The following is an 18,183-nucleotide window of genomic DNA, read 5'->3' as shown; positions in this document are numbered from 1 at the left end:
TCTGATTGGTGTGAGATGGTATCATTGTGGTTTTGATTTGCATTTCTCTAATAATCAGTGATGTTGAGCTTTTTTTCATGTTTCTTGGCTGTATATATGTCTTCTTCTGAGAAGTGTCTGTTCATGTCCTTTGCCCACTTTTTAATGTTTTTTTTCTTGTAAATTTGTTTAAGTTCTTTGTAGACTCTGATATTAGACCTTTGTCAGATGGTTAGATTTCAGAAAGATTCTCCCATTCTGTAGGTTGTCTATTTACTCTGGTGATAGTTTCTTTTGCTGTGCAGAAGCTCTTTAGTTCAATCAGATCCCATTTGTCGGTTTTTGCTTTTTGCAAGTGCTTTTGGTATTTTCATTATAAAATCCTTGCCTGTGCCTATGTCCTGAAAGTATTGCCTAGATTTTCTTCTAGGGATTTTATAGTTTTGGGCTTTACATGTAGGTCTTTAATCCATCTTGAGTTAATTTTTATATAAGGCATAAGGAAAGGGTCCAGTTTTAATTTTCTGCATATAGCTAGCCATTTATCCCAGCACCATTTATTAAATAGGGAGTCCTTTCCCCATTGCTTGTTTTTGTCAGGTTTGTTGAAGATCAGATGGTTGTAGATGTGCTAAATTCTTGATACTGGGGTTATTTTAATTAGTTTGTTTTTACTTTTACTAGCTTTGAACATATTTTAAATATTTGTTTTTAAATTAGTATCTTTTTTTTTTTTTAATGTAAAAATTTTCCCCTCAGGTAGGCAACTCCTACCACAAAAGTTGATTGCAGGCCCACATATACAGGAAGAAGCTGGGTCATTCCCAATTTCCTAATCAATCTTACCTAAAGGCTTTTTTCTTCTGAGTTCTTCCCTAGACTCAATATTTTCATGAAAACTGAGGCATTAGCTATCATCAGGGCCTCTGTGTCACAGGGCCAAGTTCAGATGCTGAACACACACATGAATGGTCAGTGTGTGTGCAGTGTTTGAAGGCAGTAGAGCTCTGATGGGCTGCCACTATGACTTCTGCCCAATTATTATGTGTGTTTTCCTCTTCTCAATAAGGTCCAAAGTTCTCCTACAGAAAAGCTAAGCAAGACATAAAGCATAGTTCATGGTAATTATTTGAATTGTTGAGAAATGGAAAATGGTATAAGCTATAATCGCTTATTAATTTATCAAATATTTACTGAATATATACTATATATTTTTATAATCATTTACTTTACTTTATAATCATTGCATCTAAAAAGCACTCATTGGATGTTTCCTCTGTATTCAGATACTTTGAGCAAAGCTGGCAAACCTTAGATGATGATGATGATGAGCAGGATATTCAAGCTAGAGACTAGGTACCTCCTAGGATTGTCAGCTTTCTGCTGATATTCTCTGCCCTCCTTCATTATTTTCAGGTTTGTTCTACATACATAAAGTTCAGAGATTAAGAGAAGACTTCCATTTCAATTATAACAGAGTACTACGTGACTATCTTGCCTGGCTTAACCATAAAATTGGACAAAATATATGTAAGGCAATTTCTTTCAGACATTGGACAAAATGCATCATGAGACAGTCACCCCCAAGAGAAGGAAGTCCCTCAGGTAAGTCACATGAATGCCTGGCTGTTTGCTAAGGACATTACCCTGACTCTAGCACAGTGAGCTGGACTCCAGACAGACCACAGTGCTCCCACTGAGCTGAAGAGGGAGAGATCAGAGTTCTGAGTGGTCACAGTGGCTGGAGGGATTGAGAGGGAAAAAGCTGTACAGAGACTAGCTTATAATTTGCGGGATATATTTTTTTTATAATTTTATCATAGTAACTCAAAGCAGAGTAGATGCAGATACACTGAACTTGGATCTCAAAAGAGATACATTTTTTTCTTGTCAGGCTTGACATTATCTTGCAGAAGGCCGTGTAAAAGTTCCCTGTGAGATCTTCATCAAGGGCTTATGTACAGTGCAATACTATATGCAATATGCCATAAAGTAGTAGCTACTAAGCTGAAAGAAAACAGAGATACTAGAAGCTAAGCAGTGCTGGAGGATGCTGGAGTCCCAGCCCAGCTAAAGTGAAGCACCAACACCTGATACTGCAGACATCCAGTTTAGACACCAGAAAGGCCCACCTGAGAATGAATAACTGTGCCCTAGAGTAAGGCCCAAAAGCCTAAAACTAAACTCATATGATCCACAGGGGAGAAATTCTGGAGGTTATGTTTTTTACTAAGTTAGACTCAGAATAAACCTTGTACTTACCACATATTCAAGATGATTGTCTTTGAACTGCCTACATGAATAAAAACTATCGACTTTTCAGAACAAGCCAAAGGAATTCAGAATCAATTATAATTCACTCACTATATAAAATATGCAATAAAATATTACAAGTTGAGTGTGATGGCTCACACCTGTAATCCCAGCTACTCATGAGGATCACCTGAGGCTAAGAGTTCAAGACCAGCCTGGAAAACAGAGCTAGATCCTGTCTCATAAATAAATAATCACTAGGCATGCAAAGAAAGGAAACTGTGACCCAGAGTCAATAAAAACTAACCTTGGGATGCCCCAAAGACTTTAAAGCAGCTATTTTAAATATGTACAAAGAAACCAAAGTGTTTAAAGAATTAAAGGAAAATGTATGGTTTTGTTTTGAGACAGAGTCTCTCTCTCTGTCTCCCAGACTGGAGTGCAGTGGTGCGATCTCAGCTTACCACAACCTCCACCTCCTCACTTGAAGGGTTCAAGTAATTCTCCTTCCTCAGCCTCCAGAGTAGCTGGGACTACAGGTGTGTACCACCACACCTGGCTAATTTTTGTATTTTAGTAGAGACGGGTTTTTGCCAAGTTGGCCAGGCTGGTCTTGAACTCCTAGGAGTGATCCACCCACCTCAGCCTCCCAAAGTGCTAGGATTACAGATGTGAGCCACTATGCCTGGCCTGAAAATGTGGTTTTAAAGAGAATAGGGAGACAATAGGGCAGAAAAAAAATTTTTTTGAAGAAATAGTGCCTGAAAATTTCCCATATTTCATGAAAAACAACCTACAAATCCAAGAAAAAACATCAACCTACAAATCCAAGAAGCTTAGGAAACTCCTACAAGAATACATCAAAAGGAAATCAAATCTACACACGTCATAGTCAAACTGCTGAAAATCAAAGACAGAAAATACTCAAAACACTCAGAAGTGACATGCAATGGATTAAATGTAGAGAAATAACAGAGGTGATGGCTGATTTTCCAATTAGAAACAATGGGAGCAAGAAGACAATGTAACAGCGTATTTCAAATACTGGAATAAAAATTTGTCAACCCCAAATTTTACATCAAGCAAAAATACCCATCAAAAATGGATGACTACACATTCAATGCAATCTGTCAAAATTCCAATGACATTTTTCAAATAGGAAAAATAAAAAATTTCACAGGGGGCCGGGCACGGTGGCTCACGCCTGTAATCCCTGCACTTTGGGAGGCTGAGGGGGGTGAATCTCCTGAAGTTAGGAGTTCAAGACCAGCCTGGCCAACATGGTGAAACCCCATCTCTATTTAAAAAAAAAAAATTCATATGGAACCACAAAAGACCCCAAATAGCCAAGGAAAATCTAAGCAAAACAACAAAGCTGGAGACAGCACACTACCCGATCCCAAAAGCCAGAGTAATTAAAAGCAGTGTGACAGTGACATAAAAACACACACAAAGACCAGTGGAACAAAATAAAGAGCCCGGATGTAAATTGAAGTATATGCAGTCAACTAATTTTCAACCAAGAAGACACCATTGGGAAAGGATAATCTCCTTAATAAATGATATTGGGAAAACTGGATATCCACATGCAAAAGAATGAACTTGGATATGTATCCCTCCATAAACAAAAATCAACTCAAAATATATTCAAGACCTAAATGTAAAACCTGAAACTGTAAAACTTCTAGATGAAAACAAAAGAGGAAATCTCTTTGACATTAGTCTTGGCAATGAATTTTTGGACAGGATACAAAAAGTACAAGTGACAAAAGCAAAAAAACAAAAAAAGCAAATGAGAGCAACAAAAACTGAAGCAACAAAAGGGGAGAAAACCACCAGATGACCTAACAATTCCTCTTCAGGGTGTATACACAAAGGAAATGAAATCACCACTTGGTAAAGATAGCTGCACTCCTGTGTTCAACCTCAGCATTATTCATGGTAACCAAGGTGTGAAAACAATTGAAGTATCAGTCAATGGATGGATGACGAAAGAAATTGTGGTATATACGCAGTCATGTGTTGGTTAATAATGGAAACATGTATTAAGAAATGCATCATTAGGTGATTTCATCATTGGGAAAACATCAGAGTGTACTCACACAAATCTTGATAGAATAGCCTACAACATACATAGTCTATGTAGTACAGACTATTGCTCTTAGGCTAAAAACCTGTAAAGTATGTTACGTACTGAATACTGTAGACAATTATAATACAATGCCTACTATTTGTGTATCTAAACATAGAAAAGATACACTAAAAATGAAGTATAAAAGATTAAAAATGGTACAACTGGCAAGAAAGCCAAATAGGAACAGCTCTGGTATGCAGCTCCCAGCAAGATTGACGCAGAAGGCAGGTGACCGCCACATTTCCAATTGAGGTACCTGGTTCATCTCAATGGGACTGGTTGGACAGTGGATGCAGCGCAAGGAGGGAGAGAGGAAGCAAGGTGGGGCATTGCCTCACCTGGGAAGTTCAAGAGATCAGGGAACTCCTTCTCCCTGAAGCCATTAGGGACTGTTTACTGTACTCCAGCCCAGATACTGTGCTTTTCCCATGATCTTCACAACCTGCAGACCAGGAGATTCCCTCCAGTACCTGCACAGCCACCAGGGCCCTGGATTTCCAGCACAAAACTGGGAGGCTGTTTAGGCAGAAACCGAGCTAGCGCCAGCAGTTTTTTTTCCATACCCCAGTGGTGCCTGGAACACCAGTGAGGCAGAACTGTTCACTCCCTTGGAAAGGAGGCTGAAGCCAGGGAGTCAAGTAGTCTGGCTCCGCAGGTTCCATCCCAACAGATGTCAGCAAGCTAAGATCCACTGGCTTGAAAATCTTGCTGCCAGCACAGCAGTCTGAGCTCAACTTGGGTTGTTCAGGCTTGGTGGGGGGAGGGGCATCAGCCATTGCTAAGGGTCGGTAGGCAGTTTCAACCCCACAGTGTAAGCAAAGCTGCTGCGAATGCTGAACTGGGCAGAACCCAACACAGATCAGCAGCTGCAGGCACTGTCTCACTAGATGTCCTCACTGGGCAGAGCATTTCTGAAAAAAGGCAGCAGCCCATTAGGGACTTATAAATAAAGCTCCCACCTTCCTGGGACAGAACACCTGGGAAAAGGGGCGGTAGTGGGTACAGCTTCAGAAGACCTAAATGTCATTGCCTGGCAGCTCTGAAAAGAGCAACAGATTTCCCAACACAGCATTCAAGCTCTGATAAGAAACAAACTGGCTCCTCAAGTGGCTCCCTGACTCCCGTGTATCCTGACTGGGAGATACAGGAGACCTCCCTGGCTGGCATCTGGCAGGTACCCCTCTGGGACAAAGCTACCAGAGGAAGGAACAGGTAGCAATCTTTGCTGTTCTGCAGCCCCTGCTGGTGATTCCTAGGCAAGCATGCTGGAATGGACCTCCAGCAAACTCCAGCAGACCTGAAGCAGAGGGGCCAGGCCTGACTGTTAGAAGGAAAACTAACAGCTGGGTGTGGTGGCTCACACCTGTAATCCCAGCACTCTGGGAGGCCAAGGCGGACAGATCACAGGGTCAGGAGTTTGAGACGAACCTGACCAACATGAAGAAACCCCGTCTCTACTAAAAATAAAAAAAATTAGCCAGGCATGGTGGCACATGCCAGTAATCCCAGCTACTCAGGAGGCTGAGGCAGGAGAATTGCTTGAACCTGGGAAGCAGAGGTTGCAGTGAGCTGAGGTCATGCCATTGCACTCCACTCTGGGCAACAAGAGCAAAACTCCATCTCAAAAAAAAAAAAAAGGACAACTAACAGAAATAGTTTCAACATCAACAAAAAGGATGTCCACTCAGAGACCCCATGCAAAGCTCACTGACTTCAAAGGCCAAAGGAAGATAAATCCACAAAGATGAGAAGAAACCAGCACAAAAATGCTGAAAATGCCAAAAACCAGAATGCCTCTTCTCTTTTAAGGGATCACAGCTCCTCGCCAGCAATGGAACAAAACTGGACAGAGAATGAATTTGATGAATTGACAGAAGCAGGCTTCAGAAGGTGGGTAATAAATAACTTCTCTGAGCTAAAGGAGCATGTTCTAACCCAAAGAAAAGAACCCTGAAAAAAGGTTAGATGAAATACTAACTAGAATAACCAGTTTAAAGAAGAACATAAACGACCTGATGGAGCTGAAAAACACAGCATGAGAACTTCGTGAAGCATACACAAGTTTCAATAGCTGAATTGATCAAATGGCTATTTGATCAATTTGGCTACTGAAGAAAGAATATCAGAGGTTTAATATCAACTCAATGAAATAAAGTGAGAAGAGACGATTAGAGAAAAAAGAGTGAAAATAAATGGATAAAGCCTCCAAGAAATATGGGATTACATGAAAAGACCAAATTGACATTTGATCGGTGTATCTGAAAGTGAAGGGGAGAATGAAACCAAGTTGGAAAACATTCTTCAGGATATTATCCAGGAAAACGTCCCCAACCTAGCAAGACAGGCCAACATTCAAATTCAGGAAATACAGAGAACACTACAAAGATACTCCTTGAGAAGAGAAACCCCAAGACACATAATCAACAGATTCAACAAGGTTGAAATGAAGGAAAAAATGCTAAGGACAGCCAGAGAGAAAGATCAGGTTACCCATAAAGGGAAGCTTATCAGACTCACAGTGGATCTCTCAGCAGAAACTCTACAAGCCAGAAGAGAGTGGGTGCCAATATTCAACATTCTTAAAGAAAAGAATTTTCAATCCAGAATTTCATATCCAGCCAAACTAAGCTTTATAAGCAAAGGAGAAATAAAAATCCTTTACAGACAAGCAAATGTGTAGAGATTTTGTCACCACCAGGCCTGCCCTAAAAGAGCTCCTGAAGGAAGCGCTAAACATGGAAAGGAACACAGCCACTGCAAAAATATACCAAATTGTAAAGACCATCATTGCTGTGAAGAAACTGCATCAACGAATGGGCAAAACAAACAGCTAGCATCATAGTGGCAGGATCAAATTCACACATAACAGTATTAAATGTAAATGGGCTAAATGTCCCAATTAAAAGACACAAACTGGCAAATTGGATAAAGAGTCAAGATCCATCAGTGTTCTGTATTCAGGATACCTATCTCACATGCAAAGACACACATAGGCTCAAAATAAGGGATGGAGGAAGATTTACCAAGCAAATGGAAAGCAAAAAAAAGCAAGGGTTGCAATCCTAGTCTCTGATAAAACAGACTTTAAATCATCAAAGATCAAGAGACAAAGAAAGGCATTACATAATGGTAAAGGGATCAATGCTACAAGAAGAGCTAACTATCCTAAATATATATGCACCCAGTGTAGGAGCACCCAGATTCATAAAGCAAGTTCTTACAGACCTACAAAGAGACTTAGACTCCCACACAATAATAGTGGAAGACTTTAACACCCCACTGTCAATATCAGACAGATCAATGAAACAGAAAATTAACAAGGAGGCTGGGCACAGTGGCTCACGCCTGTAATCCTACCACTTTGAGAGGCCAAGGCAGGCAGATCACAAGGTCAGGAATTCAAGACCAGCCTGACCAACATGGTGAAACTCTGTCTCTACTAAAAATACAAAACTTAGCCAGGTATGGTGCCGCATGCCTGTAATCCCAGCTACTCACGAGGCTGAGGCAGGAGAATCACTTGAACCTGGAAGGTGGAGATTGCAGTGAGCCAAGAGTGCGCAATTGCACTCCAGCCTGGGTGACAGAACAAGACTCCATCTCAAAAAAGAAAATTAACAGGAATATCCAGGACTTGAACTCAGCTCTGGACCAAGCAGACCTAATAGACATCTACAGAACCCTCCACCCCAAATCAACAGAATATACATTCTTCTCAGCACTACATCACACCTATTCTAAAATTGACCACATAATTGAAAGTAAAACTCTCCTCAGTAAATGCAAAAGAATGGAAACCATAACAAACAGTCTCTCAGACCACAGTGCAATCAAATTACAACTCAGGATTAAGAAACTCACAACCACCCAACTACATGGAAACTGAACAACTTGCCCCTAAATGACTACTGGGTAAATAATGAAATGAAGGCAGAAATAAAAATGTTCTTTGAAACCAATGAGAATGAAGACACAACGTACCGGAATCTCTAGGACACATTTAAAGCAATGTGTAGAGGGAAATTTATAGCACTAGATCTAAAATCGACATCCTAATGTCACAATTAAAAGAACTAGGGTCAGGGTCATCAATATTACCTTCTTCTACGTCCACCATTTTTTTGTGTGTGTGTGAGAGAGTATTGCTGTCACTCAAGCTGGAGTGTAGTGACGTGATCTCCACTCATTGCAACCTCTACCTCACAGGTTCAAGTGATTCTGAAATGACCTTGGGTGGCCTTTGGGCAAGCCTACGTGCTGTGCTGGTCTTAGAAGCTATGGGCTCAGTGTGCAACCCAGTGTGACACCAGCTGCAGCAATCATAGGAGTACCTGCACCACCCCTCCCCCAGCTCCAGGCAATGCAGCATGGTGAGAGGAGACTCCTGCTGCTTGCAGAACGTTGAGGTAAGAGCACAGGGGACTCTGCCTTGGAGCCTTGCCACAGTAAAACACAGCACCAGACAGAAGCCCATGATTCCAGGCCTCTGCTCCTGGACACTTGTATACCCATCCCAGGACAGAAGGAAATCCACTTCCCTGGCAAGATGAACCCAGGGATTTCTCCCTTGCCATTTTCAAGTCCACTGGGGCTGAGTATCTAGGAGTCTGCAAGAATTGTCATGTACCTGAGCATAGAGTGCTCTATAGTGCTGAAAATGCTGCAGTGACCACAGGAACCACAGACCAAAGATTCCCCTTTGAACTCGTGGAAGGCCCTCTGAAGGAGGACAGATGGAAACAAGGCCAGGTTGAAGACTGGAATAAATATCTAATATTTCAATGCCCAGACATCAATGAACATCAATAAGCATCAAGAACATTTAGGAACCTCACCAAAGCGACTAAATATGACAGTGACCAATCATGGAGTGATGGAGATGTGTGACTTCTCATATAAGAAATTTTAGGTAACTGTTTTGAGTAAGCTCAAAAAACTTCAAGAAAACAGTAATGCAATTCAGAAATTTAACAGATTAAAATAATTTCTTAAAAAATCAAACAATTCCTGGGGCTGAAAAATACAAGTGGTAAACTGCAAATGCATCAGAGTGTCTCACAGCACAACTGATCAAGCAGAAGAATTAGTGAGTTCAAAGAGGGGCTATTTGAGAATACATAGAGGAGAAAAAATAAAGAATGAAGAATATTTTGAGATGTAGAAAATAGCTTCAAAAGAGCAAATCTAAGGGTGTGTGTGTGAGTGTGTGTGTGTGTGTGTGTGTGTGTGTGTGTGTGTGTGTGTGTGTTTACTTTAAAGGGGGGTAGAGAAAGAGATAAAGGTAGAAAGTTTATTTTAAAAAATAATAATCATGTTCCAAACATAAAGATATGAATATTCAGGTACAAGGTCAAAGAACATCAAGCAGATTCAACTAAAATCAAACTCAAAGAACAAGAAAAAAAAGAGGACCCTAAAAGGAAGAGAAAAGAAGGAAATAACATATTAAAGAGCTCTGATACATGTCAGTAGAGTTCTCAGTGGAAACTTTACACTCCAGGAGGGAATGAGATGACATACTTCAAATCACCAGAGGAAAAAAATTTCAACCAAAAATACTATATTCAGTAAAGCTGTCCTTCAAACAGGAAGGAGAAACAAAGACGCCCTAACAAACAAAAGCTGAGGGAATTCATAATCAGCAGACCTATCTTACAAAGAATGCTCAAGCAAGTTCTTCAATCTGAAAGAAAAGGACACTAACATGTAAGAAGACATAATCTGAAGGTATAAAATTCACTGGTAATCCAAATACAAACAAATTCAGCATACTCTAATACTATAATTGTGGTATGTAAACCAATCATATCTTTATTTTGAATACTAAAATCTATCAAAGAATAACTATAATGATTTTTAAGAGACATGCAATATAAAAAGATATAATTGAGACAACAAAAAGCCAAAAGTTGGGAGAATGTTAAAGTGTACAGTTCTTTGGTTTTCCTTTGTTTCTATTCTTTATGATCAAAGTTAACTTCACGTCAGCTTAAACTTCTTACAACTGAGATGTTTTTTGTAAGTCTCATGGAAAATACAAAGCAAAAACCTATAATAGATGCACTTAAAAAAAAAAAGAATTAAAATGTACTTCTAGAGAAAAATAACGAACCCACAAAGGAAGACAGGAAGAAAGACAAGAGTTATAAAATAAGCAACAAGGAACAAAATGGCACTAGTTATATTACTGATTGCTTTTACCAGTCAATAAATAATTAAATGTAAATAGGCTAAGTTCACAAATTAAAATATATAGAGTGGCTAAAGGAAAACAAAAAGAAGACCTAATGATACAGCTCTGATAAGTAGAGGAACACCAGGGTTCTTGGTCCTCATGCCAGTTTAGATAAAATGACATGACACATATGGAGTGGTTTTAAGGAGCAGAGAGTTTAATGAGCAAGAAGGAAGGGGGAAGATGGAAGAAGCTCCTCCATACAGAGACAGGCGTGGGCGGGGTGGGGGGGGAGGTGGGGGTCTCCTAAGCCAAAAGAGGAAGTCCCCAAGTGCAGTGGACACCAGCCAGGCATGTATGCAGAGGCTGGAGGAGGCCATATCTGATTTGCATAGGGTTCAGAAGATTGGTTTGACCAGGCATGTCATTCACATAGCCCGCAAAAAAGCAGGCCCTCCCACTCTAGCCTTTTAATATGCAAATGCAGGACACCATGGATGTTCTACACACAGTGGGGATATGTGGGAGCAACCATGTTGCCAGGAACATGTGAGGAAAGGGCAAGAAGGCTGCAGGAATTGCCATGTTGGGTGGACCCAGTTTCTAATGGCTTGCATTTGCATATCAAATGTTGCCAGCCTGGCTCTAAGAGTGAGAGCTTTACAAGAAACTTTTCTGGAGATGCTATAAAAAATGAAAACTTCCATCCCAGCACAGCGCAGTGACTGACACCTGTAATCCCAGCACTTTTGGGAGGCTGAGGCAGGCCGATCACCTGAGGTCAGGAGATCAAGACCATCCTCGCTAATACAGTGAAACCCCTTCTCTAAAAATACAAAAAATTAGCCAGGCATGATGGCACGTACCTGTAGTCCCAGCTACTCAGGAAGCTGAGGCAGAAGAATTGCTTGAACCTGGGAGGCAGAGGTTGCAGTGAGCTGAGATCGCACCACTGCACTCCAGCCCCGGCAACAGAGGGAGACTTGGTCTCAAAAAAAAAAAAGAAAAAAGAAAACTTCCCAAGGACCCCTTTTCCTCTCTATCTGCCTAAAATAATTTCTTGATAATTCCTACAACATAACTATATGCCACTTATAAGAAACTCACTTCACCTATAATGACACACAGACTGAAAGTGAAGTGATGGAAAGAGAAATTCCATGTACATGGAAACTAAAAGAAAAAGAAAAAAAGAGAAAAAAGCAGGAATAGCCATACTTAGATAAAATAGACATTAAGTCAAAAACTTTAAAAAGAAACAAAGGGCGGATTGTGGCAGATGGGAGGTAGCACTAGATTGCAGCTTCAACTCAGACAGATAGAGCAGCATGGGGAGGCTCGTATTATTTATTTTTGCTCGAAAACGACTGCAGGACTAACTCAGAAAACCCAAAAGGACACACAGACCCTCTGAAGGAAGCGGATAACTCCTGCTGAACCTGGGAGACACCCTAAATACTGTGCTGGTATCCATGGCTGAGAGTCCCACAGACAGCTCACATCACGGGATTCTGTGCAGACAACCCCCAGTAGCAGCCCGAAGCCTGGTAGACTTGCTGGGTGGCTAGATCCAGAAGGGAGATAACAATTGCTACAGCTCGGCTGTCAGGAAGCCCCATACATAGGAAAATGGGGAGAATACTATATCAAGGGAACACCCTGTGGGACAAAAGAATCTGAACAACAGCCTTCAGCCCAGACCTTCTCTCTGATAGAGACTTCCCAAATAAGAAGGAATCAGAAAAGCAGCTCTGGTAATATGACATAACAAGGTTGATCAACACCCCCAAAAAAATCACACTAGCTCACTATCGATGGACCCAAATCAAGAAGGAATCCCTGATTTACCTGAAAAAGAATTCAGAAGGTTGGTTATTAAGCTAATCAGGGAGGTACCTGAGAACGGCAAAGTCCAATATAAGGAAATCAAAAAAATGATACAAGAAGTAAAGGGAGAAACATTCAATGAAATAGGTAGCATAAATAAAAAAAAGAATCAAAATCTCAGGAAAACAATGGAAACACTTAATAGAAATGCAAAATGCTCTGGAAAGTCTCAGCAGTAGAATCAAATACATAGAAGAAATAAATTCAGAGCTCAAAGGCAATGTCTTCAAATTAATACAATCCAACAAAGACAAATTTTTTTTAAAGAAAATATGAACAAAGCCTCCAAGAAGTCTACAGTTATGTTAAACAACCAAACCTAAGAATAATCAGCATTCCTGAGGAAGAAGAGAAATCTAAAAGTTTGGAAAACATATTTGGGGACATAATGGAGGAAAACTTCCCTGCCTTGCTAGAGATCTAGATATTCAAACACAAGAAGCACAAAGAACACCTAGGAAATTCATCACAAAAAGATCATCGTCTAAGTACATTGCCATCAGTTTATCTAAATTTAAGATGAAGGAAAGAATCTTAAGAGCTGTGTGAGACAAAGGCTCCAGGTAACCTATAAAGGAAAACCTATCAGATTAAACAGCAGATTTCTCAGCAGAAACCTGCAAGCTAGAAGGATTGGAGCCTATTTTCAGCCTCCTCAAACAAAACAATTAGCAGCCAAGAATTCTGTATCCAGTGAAACTGAGCTTCATATATGAAGGAAAGATACAGTCTTTTCCAGACAAACAAATGCTGAGAGAATTTGCCACTACCAAGCCATTACACAAACAGCTAAAAGAAGCTCTAAATCTTGAAACAAATATGGAAAACACATAAAAACAGAACCTCTTTCGAGCATAAATCTCACAGGACCTATAAAACAAAAATAATACAATTTAAAAAACAAAAAACCAAGATATACAGGCAACAAAAAGCATGATGAATGGAATGGTATGTCATATCTCAATACTAACATTGAATGTAAATGGCCTAAATGTTCCAGTTAAAAGATACAGAATGGCAGAATGTATAAGAATTTACCAATCCACCAACCAACTACCTGCTGCCTTCAAGAGACTCACCTAACACATAAGGACTCATATAAACTTAAGGTAAAGGGGTGGAAAAAGACATTTCATGCAAATGGACACCAAAAGCAAGAAGAAATAGCTATTCTTATGTCAAACAAAACAAACTTTAAAGCAACAACAGTTTCAAAAGGCAAAGCAGGACATTATATAATGATAAAAGGACTTGTCCAATAGGAAAACATTACAATCCTAAACATATATGCATCTAACACTGAAGATCCTAAATTAATAAAACAATTACTAATAGACCTAAGCAATGAGACAGATAGCAACACAATAATAGTGGGGGACTTCAGTACTCCACTGACAGCACTAGACAGGTCATCAAGATAGTTAACAAAGAAACAATGGATTTAAACAATACCCTGGAACAAATGGACTTAGAGACATAAACAGAACATTCCATTCAACAACTGCAGAATACACATTGTATTTAACAGTGCATGGAACTTTCTCTAAGATAGACCATATGACAGGTCACAAAAGGAGCCTCAATAAATTCAAGAAAATTGAAATTAAGCATACTGTCAGTCCATAGTGAAATAAAACTGGAAATCAACTCCAAAAGGAGCCTTCAAAACCATCCAAATACATGGAAATTAAATAACCTGCTCCTGAATGATCATTGGGTCAAAAATGAAATCAAGATGGAAATAAATTTAAAAAAAAAAAGAAATCAAGGTGAAAATTAAAGAATTTTTCAAACTGAATGACAATAGTGACAAAACATCTGAGATACAGCAAAGGTGGTGCTAAAAGGAAAGTTCATAGCCCTAAAGACCTACATCAAAAAGTCTGAAAGAGCACAGACAGGCAATCTAACATCACACCCCAAGGAGCTAGAGAAACAAGAACAAACCAAACCCAAACCTAGCAGAAGAAAGGAAATAAGATCAAAGCAGAACTAAATGAAATTAAAACAAAAAAAAATAATACAAACGATAAATGAAACACAAACCTAGTTATTTGAAAAGATAAATAAAATTGATAGACCATTAGCAAGATTAACCAAGAAAAGAAGAAAATCCAAATGAACTCAATAAGAAACAAAAGAGATATTACAATGACACCACAGAAATACACAAGATCATTCAAGGCTATTATGAACACCTTTATGCACATAAACTAGAAAACCTAGGAGAGATGGATAACTTTATGGAAAGATACAACCCTCCTAGCTTAAATCAGGAAGAATTAGATACCCTGAACAGACCAATAACAAGCAGCGAGATTGAAATGGTAATTAAAAAATTATCCACAACAAAAAAAAGTCCAGGACTGGAAGGATTCACAGAAGAACTCTACCAAACATTCAAAGAAGAATTGGTACCACTCCTATTGACATTATTCCACAAGATAGAGAAAGAGGGAACCCTCCCTAAATCATTCTATGAAGCCAGTGTCACCCTAATACCAAAACCAAGAAAGGACAAAACCAAAAAAGAAAACTACAGACCAATATCCCTGATGAATATAGATGCTAAAATCCTTAACAAAATACTAGCTGACCAAATCCAACAACATATCAAAAAGACAATCTACCTTGATCAAGTGGGTTTCATACCAGAAATGCAGGGATGGTTTAATATATGCAAGTCAATAAATGTGATACACCACATAAAATTAAAAACAAATAAACCCGAATATTTACAGCCAAGTGATCTTCGACAAAGCACATGAAAACATAAAGTGGAGAAAGGACACCTTTTTCAACAAATGGTGCTGGAATAATTGGCTAGCCACATGTAGGAAAATAAAACTGAATCCTCATCTCTCACCTAATATAAAAATCAATTCAAGATGGATCAAGGACTTAAATCTAAGACTTGAAACTATAAAAATTCTATGAAATAACATTGAAAAACCCCTCTAGACACTGGCTTAGGCAAGGATTTCATGACCAAGAACCTAAAAGCAAATGCAGTAAAAACAAAGCTAAATAGCTGGGACTTAATTAAATTAAAGAACTTTTACATGGCAAAAGGAACAGTCAGCAGAGTAAACAGACAATCCACAGAGTGGAAGAAAAACCTCACAATCTATACATTTGACAAAGGGCTAATATCCAGAATCTACAATGAACTCAAATCAGCAAGAAAAATACAATCCCATCAAAAAGTGGGCTAAGGACATGACTAGAAAATTGTCAAAAGAAGATATACAAATGGCCAACAAATATATGAAAAAATGCTCAGCATCACTAATGACCAGGGAAATGCAAATCAGAACCACAATGTGATACCAACCTTACTCCTGCAAGAATGACCATAATGAAAAACTAAAAAAACAGTAGATGATGTTGGCATGGATGCAGTGAACAGGGGACACTTCTACACTGCTGGTGGGAATATAAACTAGTACAACCACTATGGAAAACAGTGTGGAGAAAAAAAGAGAGAAACAAAGTCATTATATAATGATAAAGGGGGTCATTTAACCAAAAAGATATAAAAACATGGCTAGGCATGGCAGCTCACACCTATAATCCTAGCACTTTAAGAGGCAGAGATGGTTGGCTGGGTACGATGGCTCAGACCTATAATCCCAGCACTTTGGGAGGCCGAGGTGGGTGGATCATGAGGTCAGGAGTTCAAGATCAGCCTGGCCAAGATGGTGAAACCCCATCTCTACTAAACATACAAAAAAACTAGCTGGGCATGGTGGCAGGCGCCTGTAATCCCAACTACTCCAGAGGCTGAGGCAGAGAACTGCTTGAACCCAGTAGGCGGAGATTGCAGTTGGCCGAGATCATGCCACTGCACTCCAGCCTGGCCTACAGAACAAGACTCCATCTCACAAAAAAAAAAAAAAAAAAAAAAAAGGAGACACACCACTGTCTTCACTGCCACAAATGCCACTGGGCGCTGACAGACCTATGGAGCGTCTGGGTGTGCCTCCCAGGCCTTATCAAGCCACCAAGCTGATTTCCTGCAATTTCACCACTTAAAACTCTACCAACAAAACAACACAAACAAACAAAAACAAATCTAATTAAAACATTGGCAGGTGGGCATGGTGGTTCATACCTGTAATCCCAGCACTTTGGAAGGCCAAGGTGGGCAGATCACACGAAGTCGGAGAATATTACATGGTAAAACCCCATCTCTACTAAAAATACAAAAATCAGCCGGGTGTAGTGGCCGGTGCCAGTGTTCGCAGCTGTTGGAAGACTGAAGCAGGAGAATCACTTGAACCCAGGAGGCAGAGTTTGCAGTGAGCCGATATTGCACCACTGCACTCCAGCCTGGGTGACAGTGAGATTCCATCTAAAAAAAAAAAAGGAAAAAACAACCTCTTTCACAAAGGCAGCCAGAATTGAGGGAAAAAAAGAGAACTTTTCCGAAGATATAATATATATATATATATATATATATTTTGAGACAGAGTTTCACTCTTGTTACCCAGGCTGGAGTGCAATGGCGCGATCTCGGCTCACCGCAACCTCCGCCTCCTGGGTTCAGGCAATTCTCCTGCCTCAACCTCCTGAGTAGCTGGGATTACAGGCACGCACCACCATGCCCAGCTAATGTTTTGTATTTTTAGTAGAGACGGGGTTTCACCATGTTGACCAGGATGGTCTCGATCTCTTGACCTCGTGATCCACCCACCTCGGCCTCCCACAGTGCAGGGATTACAGGCTTGAGCCACCGCGCCCGGCAATATTTTTAAATTATAAAACTTATCTCTAGAACTACTAAAAAGCATGGATTACATTTATCTTAGGAAAATGCCAAGAAAATAAAGCATGACATAATAAAGATCAAGAAAATGCAGTTGATAATAGAGAACTAAGCCAGGAAGATGTTGAAGTTTAGAGATATGTTACTCTGATCTACTGCAAACCATTTTAGGTGTGCCATCCCTAGAAGAAGTCATAATTCTAAAACAAGTAATTCCCCAGTATATAATATACAACATGGCTAATACAAGTAAACATGGAGTAGTTATACTACAAAACAAATCAGATGACCTTCCTCACTGGGTGTTATCTGCCATGAAGTGCCTAGCAAATTGGCCAAGAAGTAATGATATGAATAATCCAACTTATGTTGGATTTGAATGAGATGTATTCAGAACAATTGCAGATTATTTTCTAGATCTCCCTGAACCTCTACTTTACTTACTTTTGAATATTACAAATTATTTGTGAACATTTTGGTTGTTTGTGGCTACATCACAGTTTCAGATAGACCCAGTGGGATACATAAAATCCAAGATGATCCAGTCTTCAAAATTCATTCACTTAAACAATTTGAATTCCTTCAAATCAACTGAGTGCCTTCTTCTCAGTCTGCTTCATAGAGTAAAAAAACAAAGAAGAACCAGTTTCTGCTGAGAGACTACAGACAAGCAATCCAGAATTTCAAGAAAGATGTGCTAAGGAAATGCAGTTAGTTAATTTAAGAAACAGAAGAGCTAGTGCTAATGATATAATGGGAGGAAGTTGTCATAATTTAATAGGGTTAAGTCATATGCATGATCCATCCTCTAACAGCAAACCAAGGTGCTATTCTTTGGAAGGAATTGTACATGTGTCAGGGAATTCAAGAGGCATCCAGTGTCTTTCATCAATCTTTTCCAAACATAGAAGGACAAAATAAACAGTTTTTAGAGTCTCAACCCAAACAGGAATTCCTGCTGAATCTTTATTCAGAGGGAAATATTCA

General features: G+C 39.6%; 1 pseudogene; it reads left to right on the top strand.

Moving 5' to 3' along the window:
* Window positions 1-4,217: 4,217 nt before the first annotated feature.
* Window positions 4,218-17,852, top strand: LOC116552133 (annotated as a pseudogene).
* Window positions 17,853-18,183: the final 331 nt, after the last annotated feature.

Source organism: Sapajus apella, unplaced genomic scaffold, assembly GCF_009761245.1.
Source record: "Sapajus apella isolate SASKATOON/1434 unplaced genomic scaffold, GSC_monkey_1.0 scaffold11, whole genome shotgun sequence".
In the NCBI taxonomy this organism is placed as follows: domain Eukaryota; kingdom Metazoa; phylum Chordata; class Mammalia; order Primates; family Cebidae; genus Sapajus; species Sapajus apella.
This window is presented reverse-complemented; position numbering and strand designations above follow the sequence as displayed.